Raw genomic sequence first — 14,132 nt, 5'->3', positions numbered from 1 at the left:
CTGCTTGGCATTAAAAAGATTACTTTTTTAAGCGAGATTTATTTCAATGTTCGATGCAAAGTACGGTGGTTCATTTTAAATTACATAAATTATCATTTTCTTTTAATCAAGTGGCGGTTCTTTAAAACATCTTTATGTGATTGAATGAGGGTAGCTGCAAATGGTTGGGTTATAATTGAATTATGATATTTTATATTGAGAATTTTTAGTAAACTTTTGTCACTATATTATAAAGTGATAAGCCCATGTGATGAAATATCATCCTGTGGACTGGCATATTAATTTATTCAATAAAAAACATGTTAAATTAAAAAAATAATTCAGAAAAAACTCTACTAAATGACTTGATTTGCCGAAAATTTTAAATAAACTTTATATAATTAAGTGGTCCGCAGGCTAAAACTGTGGAATTTCGAGCTTCCAAAAGAAGACCTAGGGGTGGGATTCGTGGACAACATTGAAGTCATCGAAGAATTACACAGAAAAGCTTTATTATATACATTCATACGTACATGCATACATAATACTGTCAGATATTTTTGATGTAAGAAGTGATATCAAATTAATATCATTCAGAGGATCATGACGAATCTATTGATATATACATATATGTACCTATATTATGTTGAAAGCCAACTCTCAAGCCATTGATTTTACTCTGGAAAATCGTTCAAACATACTAAGAAATTATAAATGAGTTAAATTTATACAGTACACTCTCGATTATCGAGGCTAATGCTAGGGAGGGAGGGTACGGATAATCTGAATCATCAAATTTTGACTTGGTTTCAAGTATAATATCATATTTACTACACAAATTTTTGTTTCATAATTTTAATACTCATTATTTATTAAGAAAAACGCTTATAGTTAAGAAGATGGGTGGCCGTTAGTACCTATAGTTAGTACTACTGTTGCCAAAATATAAAAAAACCTAGTCAAATAGCCAGACGAAGCATTGAAGTTATCTACTAATCCTAATTTTTCATGGAAAAACTTGTCCGTTTCCATACACATTTGACCGCTAATTGGTAATCCTTCTGCTCATTTTTGATTTAACTATACGAGTATAATTGCAACCAAATCTTCGTATCTTGACATTTTCATACTTTTTCGTTTCGAAGGACCCAATCACAATCTCTCACGAACGCCTCTAACTTATTTTTTTGTTTAACTATATTTCGAACAGGCAAGTAAATCTGAAATATTTTCGAGTTAATAGCAAAGAAAATAATGTCACACACAAAGTATTATAATTGATAATAATTAAACATACGTATGTTCGAAAAAATCTGCTCTGAATGCACGCACTTGTTACTCCTTTGATGATCGAAATTGACTGAAAGAATTGACACAATAGTAAAATACATTTAAAAAGGGAACGAAAAACATTTCTTTGTGACATGATTTGTTTCAAATAACACGCAATTTAATTGAACAAAATTTAATTTAAGCCCGGATAATCCGCAAACCGGACAATCCGCACCCGAATAATCGAGAGTACACTGTATTAATAAAAATATAAAAGTTTTATTAAAAGCCTGTAAAAAGTTATATTAAAATCAACCACATACTTTCATAAAAAATCCTTTGTGCTATTCGTTTATAAACTTCAATTTATAATAAAATAAACTTTTTTTGCTTTAAATTTTACTTTATTTACATTTTTATTTGCATTAAAACTTCAGTCAAATTCCATTATAACGAAATTCTATGGACCTTTTGTATTGATTCATTAAATTGAGTTCTCAAAACTGAAAACTGCTGTTTCACATTACAGTATTCGTTATAGCGAAGTTCGATTGTATTAAATTTCACAACCTAATAAATAAATGTCATTTTTAAACGGCCAAAACCTGCAATAGAGACATTACGCCGAATATTTTAAGATTAAAACTGTATAAATAAAATTATATAAATATATATAGAAAAAAAAAAGTTTGCCTGCATTTATAAGTAAACAAAAAAGCAACAGTATTGAAAGACACTGCTATATGTTCATCTTCGAATGGCCATATTATATTTTTTCGTTTCATAGAAGATAGATATTATGCGAGAGGAAAAGCATAACATAATATGTATGTTTTTCTTTCATTGTAATAGGATATTGTTCACTTTTTCCCCCTAGACTTTTACGCTTCAAAGGGCGCTCAAAGCAAGAAATACGATACATTCGTATAGTTATGACTCATAACGATACCTACATAAAAAGTAAAGAGATATTTCATCATTATGCAAACGTCTCGAATGGCCTGCTCCCCGTTTCACATCAAAAGCCCCAAATAATATATTATTATAATACGCATACGACAAACAATCAATCTCTTCAATGAGATTTCCATGTTTTAGACATGCCGAAGAATTTTTGAAACGATCGCAAGAAGAATCGAGTACTCCTTGAATTCTAAAAAGGCAGCAATTCGGAATATATTATATTATATACATATACGGGGTTATTTAATGACCTAAGAGAAGTACCATTGAGCCGAATGCTACCTTTGAAAAATCGAAAAACATAAATCAACCCTTAATTTATTTCATACATTATGTAGGCAAAAGAGCGAACTCTGTCTTTGAAAGTGACTGCTTAAGTTCGCTTAAAATAAAGAGTACGGATTTAAACTTATCTTAGGGCTCAACCCTGTTTGGGTCTATTTAGATTTAACACATTGTTTACATTGTCGAAGTTCGTTGCTTCAGTTTACAAAAGTGAACTAGTGACGGAATAGCAGTGATCAGTTGTACAACATATCGAGACGATTGTCGCTCGTAGACTGTGTCCGCACACTTAAGTAGCATGGAAATATTCACACCTTTAATTATTATCAAATAGGACATACAATGAATACTATTTAGCGTTCTGTAATTGCAAAGATGCGTGTATTATTATTCTATGTAAATTATTAAACAAAATATCGCTTCTAGAGTTGTAGTAAGCAGCAGGTCAATCAAAATGTTATTAAATATTGGGTCCAATGAAAATTTAGATAATGTTATAAAATTGCAGTATGTATAAGATTCAATTGTACCTATATAATAATCAGTTTCAGAAACCTTTAAAGGACAGAGCGTCGAGATAGAACGAGTGTCCCGAACCGGGGTCGAGTAAGACCCCAGTATTTTTTAATCAAAATACAGCTTTTCTCATTACAAATGGGTTCAATATATATCGTATTAATCATTTTATACATCAACATAAAAAAGTTTTAGTCCTATAGCATGTTTTTGACTATTTTTGTATTAAAAATAACGACAAGCATCAACATGCAAGCGCACATAGGTAAGGCCAACAGGCGACTGCATGACTCAATAGCCACGCGCCAAAAGCGACGAAAACAACAGCTTACGAAAATATAGCTGTCTCTTTCTCTCGCATTGATTCATCGATCAACAAGAACATGCAAGTGAACAGTCAAAAGCATGACTTATCGCTACCGCATTTAAATCATACTTTGGAACGTAGAAATGTATAAATGTATTTTTTTACGATGTACCTACCCCTTTTTTAAATCATACAAAATCTATTAAAATAAATTTCTTGTAGTTCATTCTAGGAATACAAGAAATATAGGATGTATAGCTTTGAAAACCACATAGTTATTACGAAAAACGTAAAAATTGGGGCACTTGCATACCCCACTTCGGGGAGGGAAGGTTAAATTCGTTGAAAAAAAGCTTGGGTCAGAATTATAATCTACCAAAATGTGTCAATCGGTTGACGTAGGAAAAAATTCAAATCACCTAGTGACATCTGTTTATTTACATGAAAAACTTTCACTGTGGTTGGAAACTTGACTGCGTACGCTGTATCGTTGTTGTTAAGTGTTTCGGGTATTGTTTGTTTATTTCTTTATATTTACACGCTTTCTTCGCGGCAACTTTTTCTGTTCTATCCCGACCAAAGTTACCCTAACTTTTTTTTATCAAAGAAAAAGATAGAGGTGGGAAAACGGGGGGAGGGCATTTACTGACCCCGAAGCGAAACAAAAGTAACTTATTAAAGTTTTCGAAACACACGAGATCCGAACAAACAAGTGAGGATGGATTTATACCATCGACTTTCACCCTCCATTGGACTATGACGTCACGTACCACAAATCACGATATTAACCTAACCCAGAGGTTTTTAACCGTTAAGTTTATGGTATGTATGTACTTTAAGGAATATTTCAAAGATGTGAAACAGCCTGAAATTATCTTAAATTTAAGTAGTCTCAAACTGAAATCAAGCATTTTCTTTACTTATGATTTGAATGGGATATATATGATGGGGTATATATCCCATCCAAATATATGGGATATAGAGATTTGAAAGCTGAAAAGTACTACAAATGAAAGATAAAATACCCGCTTATAGATTTCAATATTCATATTGAACAGGAAATTGACAGATTTTGAGACATCGACCGAACAACACGAGGATATAGAAAAATCACGCGATTTAAAAAACATATACTCGTATATCTCCAAATCTCGAGCCAATCAACATTTTTTATTACCGAATTCGTGTTCACTGGGCATAGATCTATAAGAAACGTCATATCTCGTCTCTGAACCATTTTTCGTGTCGAACAGCGTAATCATGTGCCGGAGCAGAGCAACTAAAAAAGTGGTTGCTCCAGATCCCTGGTTTTTCATTTCAAATTAACTTTTACATTTAAATTTGATTACAGCAATAAAACACACTTTACAAAGTATTTTTGTATGGGAGTCTTCCGATCCAGGGCTTCTACACAGCTTCTCCAAATTCATTAAGAGGGCTGAACAGCAGCGCCTTGTCCATACAAACGTACTATACTTCTCCCTTCCTCAATTATGGCACTAGAGAAATTATTTTTTAATATGCTATGGATATCCACCATTGGGGTGCATCTATTGTTTTATTTTTTTGATTAATTATTTTTTATAGGAGCTAAGAGCCGCCAAACATCTATAAAATCTCCTATTTTTTACACCTACGAAACGAGTCCAGCGTGCTTATTTAACGGTCCATTTAAAAAAAAATACGCCAATAGATGCACAGAAAGTATCTTTCTCATACCGATGATGATTCTTTTTTTTAAATTGGTCCAGTTTTCGAGGAGAAAATAGGAGAATACGAAACCTCGATTTTGTCAATTTGAAATACGTTTTATCTGGTCGAAGCGCAACTATCGTATTCACTCAATATATATATATTGATATATATTGTCGCATTCACTCAATATATACATACACTCAATATATATATCGAAGAAAGGAATGGTAACAAAATTAAGGTTTCGGGTGTACAGCCCTCTTAAGGTTCTATGTTAGCAAACCATATTTAAATTGAAAAATATTCAAAAAAACAGACAAACATACAAACACCAATTGTCATATGTAGATATTTAAAACGTTTATTTTGAAGAGGGGATCGCAGTTGACATATAATATATATATCGTGTGCTATCGTTGTGTCTGGACGTGTTAAATCGTTCGCATTCTACCATGGAGGATATTGTTACTATAAGCCAGAGAATACTCGCGGACCTTTCAAAAAAAGGATCTGGTGCCAATGTCCTTACCAAGGACAGGGTGCGATACATCAGCGACGAAATTAAAAATATAGTATCCATCGCACGCGTCGCTTTTAATAACATGGCCTCGCTAAAAATCGCTGTGGAGTCCCTCCAGACTATCCACACTGATGTCGGTGAAATAAAGAGGATGATGTGTCGTCCCTTTCCAGCAGCTCTGGCTCCAGCTGTTTTTGTTGAACCTACAACTCTGCAATCGGGCGAGGTAACATTACGAGAACTCTCCACACTGTCAACTGAATGTAACAATACTACAGTACATAAACAAACACCTGTCAGATGCCCGTATGACGTTATAGCGGCATCCTCTACCGTTTCACCTCCGCCTTATTCAGCTTCAACTTCACTCGCGTCTGCTTTAGCTTCAGCATCTACTCCTGGGTGTGCTACTGTTTCTGCTTCTACTGTTTCTGTTTCTGCTTCTCCTCCTTCTCCTATAAAACCTGCGAAATCTTACAGTCAGGTCGCAGCGCTATCTTCTACTGCTTCACCTCTGCCATCTTCATCTTCAGCTACACTTACATCAGCTTCTGCTTCAACATCTGATTATGTTCCTGTCTCTTGTGCTCCTGCTTCTGCTTCTACTGTAGATCCTTCAAATTTGTTCAGTCAGGTCGCTGGGACTTCTTCCGGGAGACTGCCATACACTCGTGGATCTGGAGCACCTGATAAAACTTTACAGGTGGCCACTATTCCGAAATTGAAGAATGTACACGTTTTTAATTTGGCAAATAACTGCACTTGTGATACTGTGAAACAGTTCATATTAAATAAAATTAAAAATAAAAGAATCAACGTTTCTCAGGTTGCTAAAACTGACATGTGCTCGTCATTTAAAATTAGTGTAGATACTGAAACTTTTAATATAATTATCAATCCTGAATTTTGGCCTATGGGTACTGGCATAAGAGAATGGTTATTTCTCAAAAAAATCTCTTCGAAACCGATTGCCCAAACCCGTGACCCGTAACATTAAACTGTATTATCAAAATGTGCGGGGTTTAAATACAAAACTCAAGGAATTCTACAACAACGCCGCTTCTAGATCTATTGACGTCCTTGCTATTACTGAAACATGGCTAAACTCATCTGTACATGATGCCGAAGTACTTGACAGCAGTTTCAATATATATCGCCATGATAGATCTGCCAGAGGTGGTGGTGTTCTTCTAGCAGTTAAAAATACAAATATTATTTCGGTTGAAAGACTTAGTCATCTTGAGGACATTCATGAATGTGTATGGCTAAAACTAAGATTTGTTAACATTCCTTTTTTTATATACATATGTACTATTTATTTTCCACCAAGATCTCCACCAAATATTTATAAGCGATTTTTTGATTTAATTATATCTAATTATTCACATTTTAGTAATGGTCGCATTTTTATATCTGGAGATTTTAATCTGAATTCTTCTAACTGTTTTCCTGATGACCTTAATTTTTTTATATCTTTATTCAACTTAAAACAAATTAATACTATTCGAAACTATTTTAATAATTCCATGTTGGATTTTCTATTAACAAATTTAGATTGTCAGAATATTATTATTTCAAATTCAGTTGATTCCTTGGTTCCTGAAGACAGCTATCATCCTGCTCTTGATATTCATTTAAAATTAACTATAACTTATTCCTCACTTCGTTTAATAAATAACTGTCTTAATACCTCTGTCCTAAATGGATGGTTATTTACAAATGTTGATTTCAAATATTTAAATGATATTCTTTGTAATTGTCAATGGGAGCGAGTTTATGAGTGCAAAGATGTTAATTTGGCCCTCTCTAATTTCTATGACATTATATATTCTATTTTTAATGATTGTTTTCGGTTGAAAGGATTAGTGACGAGTAAAAGGATTTATCCGCCTTGGTTTACTAAAGAAATTATTAATCTCTTAAAAAGTAAATATCAAACACATAAACTCTGGAAGAAATCGAGCAATCCTCTTATCTTAAATAATTTCCGTATTTTACGTACGGAAATTAAGAAATTAATTAATAATGCATATAATATTTATGTAGCTGATTGTGAAAGTTCCATAGTTAAAAACCCTAAGAAATTCTGGAACTTCATCAATTCTAAACGTGTAAATCGTGTAAAGTCGACCATTATGTACAATGATTCTGGATTGTTAGAGGGTGATCAAAACATTGCTAATGGATTTGCCGACTTTTTTAAATCAGTTTTCAATAATCCTACTGATTCCATGGAACCTACCAATGACTCGGAATTTACTTTCCCCACTTTAGCGATTAATCATCTTGACTCTTCCGATCTGAAATATGGCTTTCTAAAGTTAAAAAATATTTATTCTTCCGGTCCTGACTCCATCCCTAATTACATCCTAAAAGGATGTGAGGTTAGTCTCTTAGAACCTTTAAAATTCATTTTTAATTTAATTCTAAGGAACTCTTCATTCCCCAATTTATGGAAATGCTCTAAAGTAACTCCTATTCATAAGAAGGACGATAAATCTTGTGTAAGGAACTACAGACCAATAACTATCTTGTCAGCGCCAGCCAAAATGTTTGAGGTAATATTACACAGATACATTTTTAATCACTTTCAAAGTATGCTCATTGATCAGCAGCATGGCTTTCGTCCGGCCAGATCAGCTATTACCAACTTGTTATGTTTCTCTAATGACATAACCAGCACTTTGGATTGTAATAATCAAATGGATGTAATATATACTGATTTTGAGAAGGCGTTTGATAAAGTTGATCATAAAATTTTGGTTAGTAAATTAAGTTTTATTGGATTTACTTATAATCTTGTTGGTCTTTTTATTTCTTATTTACAGGATCGACGTCAATTCGTTAAGTTTGGGAGTTGCTTTTCTTATGAGTATGTTGCCACTTCTGGGATTCCCCAAGGATCAAATCTTGGCCCTTTATTATTCCTAATATTTATCAAAGATATTCAATCTTCTATTCACCATTCTAAATTTTTATTATATGCGGATGACTTAAAAATCTATAAGAGAATAATTGATTTACCTGACGCTCTTTATTTGCAAGAGGATTTGAATTCTATTTATGAATGGGCTAATGTTAATAAACTTCCCTTCAATATCCTAAAGTGTCGGGTCATTTCTTACTCTCGTTCTCGTTCTCCTATTAAATATCCGTATAAATTTCATGATTCTCTTCTTCAGAGAGAATTATTTATATCTGATCTGGGAATAGTCTTCGAAAATAGTTGGAGTTTCAACATTCACATTGAGAATATCTGTGATAGGGCAACAAAAATCCTTGGATTCGTAATCCGTAATTCGTCTGAACTAGGGCTCACTGCCATTCGTCTCTTATATTGTACATTAGTTCGCAGTGTGCTCGAGTTTGGCTCCATTATATGGTCTCCCTATCAACTTCGTTACTCTCTAATGTTGGAACGAGTCCAAAGGAAATTCCTTAGATTTTTATATCTGAAGACATTTGGATTTTATCCATATCTGTTCCCTAGTGCCTTTGTCTTGGGATCTTTGGGTTTCAACTCCCTGGCAAAGAGAAGAGATTTATTTCTTGGGAAACATTTCGTAAAATTACTTAGAGGAGAGATTCACAATCCCACTATCCTGGAGAAACTAAAATTCTGGGCCCCGGAAAATCGTAGAGTTTTAAGAAACTCCTTAACTTACTGGCACAATACTTGGACCTATTCGATGCCAGTTATGTTGAGTTGGTGGAACACATCCTAAATAGCACGATATAAATTTTTCAATCTTATTTCTTTGTTTTTATTTTGTGTACATATTTTTTACTTGATTTTTATTATTTTTTTATGATGTTTTTTTTTATTTATGATTTTTATTATTTTCTTATGTTTTTTTTTTATTTATGATTTTTATTATTTTTTTTATGATGTTTTTTTTGTAATTTTTATGATTTTTATTATTTGTATTAAAATCACATTGACGCTTTGGGGCAACCTGTCAAGTCTCTGTGGTATTGATTTTTTAAAATAAAATAAAATAAAATAAAATAAAATAACTGGCAAAGGGCTCCATAGAACAAAAGAAAAGGTTAAGAATCCCCGACCTACGTAACCTAACCTATCCCAACGGGCCCTTTTCACCCCGGGGCATATATGGAATATGTACTACAGAGACAGATAGAAAGTTTTACGAGGCAGTCAGATCGCATTAAGCGGCAATGTAGTTTATTGGCCGCACAATATTGTATTGTAACCATGTGGCAACCGACACATAAATACGAACGAGTTATTGTCGGGCTAGTTGCTATATAACTCAATACAAACTAGAGCCAATTGGATAAATCCCTAGCAAGCGGGATACACTCGCGCAATCCCGACTTTATACTCGTGCTGCGCTTGAATTATTGCCTTCATGTATATCTAGTGGGTGTGGAATAAAAATTTATATGCTTTTCCAGTTATCCTTCAATGTTTTGATGTAATATTTCTGGTGGATGTTTCTACCAAGATACAATTTCTTGTGTTTTGATTTATTTGGGGGGGGGAATGTTTGAGTATAGGTAGGTGAAAATTTGATGGGGTGATCCAGAAAGGGGTAGGATATATGCATAAGCTTAGTTTGGGTCTTCGTTGGAAGCAGATTCCATAAGGATCTTTATATATATAATACATATACATATACATATGTATACTGTATAAGTGGGTAGGTTTAATTTACTAAGACTTTGACCCAAATTTCTAGTATCAAAGATGATGAAGAGATCGATACCAATATTAAGAATTGTTTTATAGAAAAATTGTTTAAATAACAATTTTCATTTTAATAATTTTTGGGACTGATGCTTTCTTGTTGTATCTGACTGATTCATGGTTTTTTCTTTGGATTCAGTTTTTCTTTCTTTGATTTTCATTTTTCACAAAATTGTTGTCAAATGGTTTTCTAGCGTCACTATGTACATATCTTCATAATTTTTAGAAAAAGGTTTATTCATTAAATAAATGATTCATTCAGCGCTAAATAAATACACGAAAAAAATACAAAAGTAATCATTTTAAATTTCAAAACTTTGTTTTAATTTGACGTTTTGAATTTCAAGTTTTTGTGCACCAGGTTTTCGATGCAACTTTCAGCAGAGTCAATTACAAACTTTTCACGAGAATCTCAACAAGTTTCAATGTTTCACTTCGTTGTATTGAATAAACTTCAGAATGCACCTGAAATTTCCTCAATCTTTTCCACACAGCGTGCACTTTTCTTCGGAAAGCGGGCGACGCGATAAGCATATTTTCCCAAGTTTAACAAGCTCGAAGAATGCTAATAGAGTCTAAGATAAAACTTTCCAAAGTTTTGCTAGTATGTTACTACAATGCGATAGAATCTACACAATTTCCATTCATACGAATCTAATAATTGAATAAACGACCGACGTATCCGGAAAATCGGTGAAAATTCGACCGTCAATCCGGACGTGCGTGCGAGAAGTCCCACCATTGGTGTATCCTTTAATTAACCGAACGGAAATTGACGAAGCCCGGAAAATGCGATCGTCGATTGGTCACGTGTTTCTATTCCGTGACCAAAGAATGGTCCAATCGTCGCGCTTTTCCGGTACACCGAATATTTCCGATTGATTGTTTTTCATTTGAATATTATCGGTTTTGGTACTTGTGTAGTTATATTATACTATTTTAATTGCCTTTTCAACGGTATGCTTATCAGTTTTTCGGGAATTTGTTTTGTAATCCAAGATGGCCGATCAAAATTTTGATTATTCAGTTTGTATTATTACGTGTCGATTAGTCGTATCTATTGCTATTATTATCGTGTGTGTGATTATTTCGCATTATATCGTAGTATTTTCAATATGGAAATATTGTATATTAGTTCGATAACAGCCGTAGCGAATTTGGTAGATAACTGAGATTAATATGGTATATATGTATGTATGCATATGTTTGTCTTTATACGTTTTAAAAAATAGGAATATTTAAAAAAATAATACGTATGTAGATACTGTTAAAAATTTTGTTTTTTTAAAGAAACCTTCTTTAAAATAAATAAAATAAATAAATTTTGTTATTTGGTAAAGTATTATAGCAATTATTCACTGAATCTCTTTTTACTTGGAACACTTCATATAATATATCATTAAATAATGTATGGAGGGAAACATTTGAAAGTGTAAAATACGTATATATGCACTAGTGAAAAATATCTTACATGTACATATGTATGTATTAAATAATAGTTACTTTTTTTTGTATATTATAAAATATATTTATTTTAATTAAAAAATATATATCTTTATGCGCCTTAAAATCGTGCATGTATGATTTTTTTATCTTCACACTTAAACAAAAATTGCGTAATAAAAACACAATGTTTGCGCATAAAACATGACCACATAAAACGACATACATAACAGTAAAACAGGTTTAAGGAAAAACAAATTTTGGTCACGTTTTTTTGAATGGTTTAAAAAACATAAGCCTAAATAGTGAAATTAATCTATTTTGTAAATATAATGCCTCATGTTTTAAAATCAATATGAATATAAAAGGATTTTTTTTTAATCAGCAAAAGCCTTGTAAATTTATAAGGTTGATGTTCTAAAATGTAATATTATATTGTCACTGCTGATTTTAAATTAAAATTTAAGACGTACGTGACCTTAATTTATGGACACTTTCACATATTCCATAACTATGTGTATAATTACTCTTGTTCGACGCAAGTAATTGGGTCGTGCGTAATTAAAACAATTTTAATTATGGTTCTACTATAAACGTATTACGCGTACATGTTTTTCTTTTACATTCGATGATTAAATAGCCAGCAAGTTGGGCCATTTTCCTCCATCGTAAAACCGAGAAAAGCTTACAATTTTACTACAGACGACTGAGATTTTAGCGAACGCTTACCCGAATCCAATACGTCTTCATAAACATTGAAAGTTTTTTTTTGTGTTCGGGAAAACCCATTAGCCCATTTCCCGACTCGAAACTACAGCATAAATTTATAGGTAAGTTTCCCGGTATGTTTTCGTATATGAAATATAAATTGAGACCCGATGGCGGTCACACGACTTTCTCCAGATTTATCGTATAATATCACACGGCTTAATAAGGTTTTCCCTTCATACATACTTGGCGTATGTTTGAAGAGGGTTTTCCATTTCTGAAACTACTCCAGTGTACACAACCTATAACCCGCGACGTCACAGGAAAAACCTCTTCGAATTATGGCGTATGAAACACGTTTCTAAACATTGTACAGCATCCTGTTACTAGATGCAGTTTTGTGCCGTTTAGAATTTACGACGAGTACAACGTGTACGTAATCTTGAGACTTTTATGACTTTCTTCAGAGTTATAAATTTTGTATATTGCTCTCGATCTCTCAAATACTACCACATTTTACGTGCGATAAACAATGATCGTTTATTTTTCGCAAGTGCGGAAAAATTCAACATTCAATTTGTGAAGCCCGAGTATTTCTATTGAAAATAAAATGAAAGAAAAAAGCGAGTGTACACTTTGTAGCTTTTGGTTCAAAGAATACAATTTACGAAAGTTTCACCTCTTTGGAGATTTGCGAACTCATTCCTTAAACATTGTGTCCTTTTTTCTGTATTCTTATTTATTCAGATACTTTTTAGCTCTAATAGCATCTGTATAGAACTCGACAACTTTTGTTAAATTTATTTATTTATTTTAATACAATTTTCATTTAACATGCACACTATACAAGATAACCTTTAATTTATATTTTTCAGTGACATAAAATTCCCGGCTATAACCTGGAAATGGTTCAATGTGTACTAAAGATGAGTATGCATATGTAAGCCCTTATTTTTAATGAAAAAAGTCATATAAATTAAAATCTGAATGATATGCTGTATATGTTTTTTGTATAATTTATAAATGTATGTAAAGTAAAAAAAAATGCTACTTTACCGGTCAAGATTTCATATAATATTTGAACTTTTCCAAACTATTTTGGATGCGTATTTTTTAAGCTGATTATATTTATCAAAGTATCAAACTAAACATATTAAATATATAATTTTTTGTCCGGAAAATTTAATGTTTTCCACAAAACGTTTTTGTCAGCGCTGTGCGTACGTTGTCATCAACTGTACGTATTGTATACGAATTTGTTCGACCAAAATACACTTAGTACCTTATTTATTAACTTCGTACGCCGATAAAACCGAAAGTTATCATAATATAATAAATTTCGTACGCTTAGTGCGATATAATAGTGTGGGCTTAGGGGTTATCCTGTGCCAGTGAATTACTATACTTTTTATCGTTTTCGTATAATCCGATACGGTTTATTATATTCGGTTGTACCGATAAAAAAGCGAATCAAGCGGTTAAATGCGCGTACAGCGTTTCCTATATGTATAATATTATATTATATTAGCCAGAGAAAAGTATCTCATACAGACCGTACAATGCCAATCTCCCTCGCAAAGAAATTGTGCGAGGAGAAAAGGTTACGAGAGAAAAGGTTTTTCTTTTTGTGTAAGGTAATTACGTTGTATAACGGCTGCTTGTTAGCGAGTCACGGATACAACGAATTTTTCTATTGCGAACAAGCCAACGTTCTTATGTTCTCACAAAGTTAC

At 32.7% G+C, this 14,132-nt stretch overlaps 1 protein-coding gene and 1 long non-coding RNA gene across 2 annotated transcripts in view; one reads left to right on the top strand and one right to left on the bottom strand.

The window, feature by feature from the left end:
* Positions 1–14,132, bottom strand: part of SPR (G protein-coupled sex peptide receptor) — a 299,361-nt gene that overhangs the window by 105,421 nt on the left and 179,808 nt on the right. The window lies entirely within an intron of this gene.
* LOC143920823 (uncharacterized) overlaps positions 1–14,132 on the top strand; it is a 239,899-nt gene that overhangs the window by 169,569 nt on the left and 56,198 nt on the right. The gene's annotated exons all lie outside the window — the stretch shown is intronic.

This window comes from Arctopsyche grandis, chromosome 13, assembly GCF_051622035.1.
Source record: "Arctopsyche grandis isolate Sample6627 chromosome 13, ASM5162203v2, whole genome shotgun sequence".
Taxonomy (NCBI): Eukaryota; Metazoa; Arthropoda; class Insecta; order Trichoptera; family Hydropsychidae; genus Arctopsyche; species Arctopsyche grandis.
Note: the sequence above shows the minus strand (reverse complement) of the source record. Positions and strands in the feature narration are given on the sequence as shown.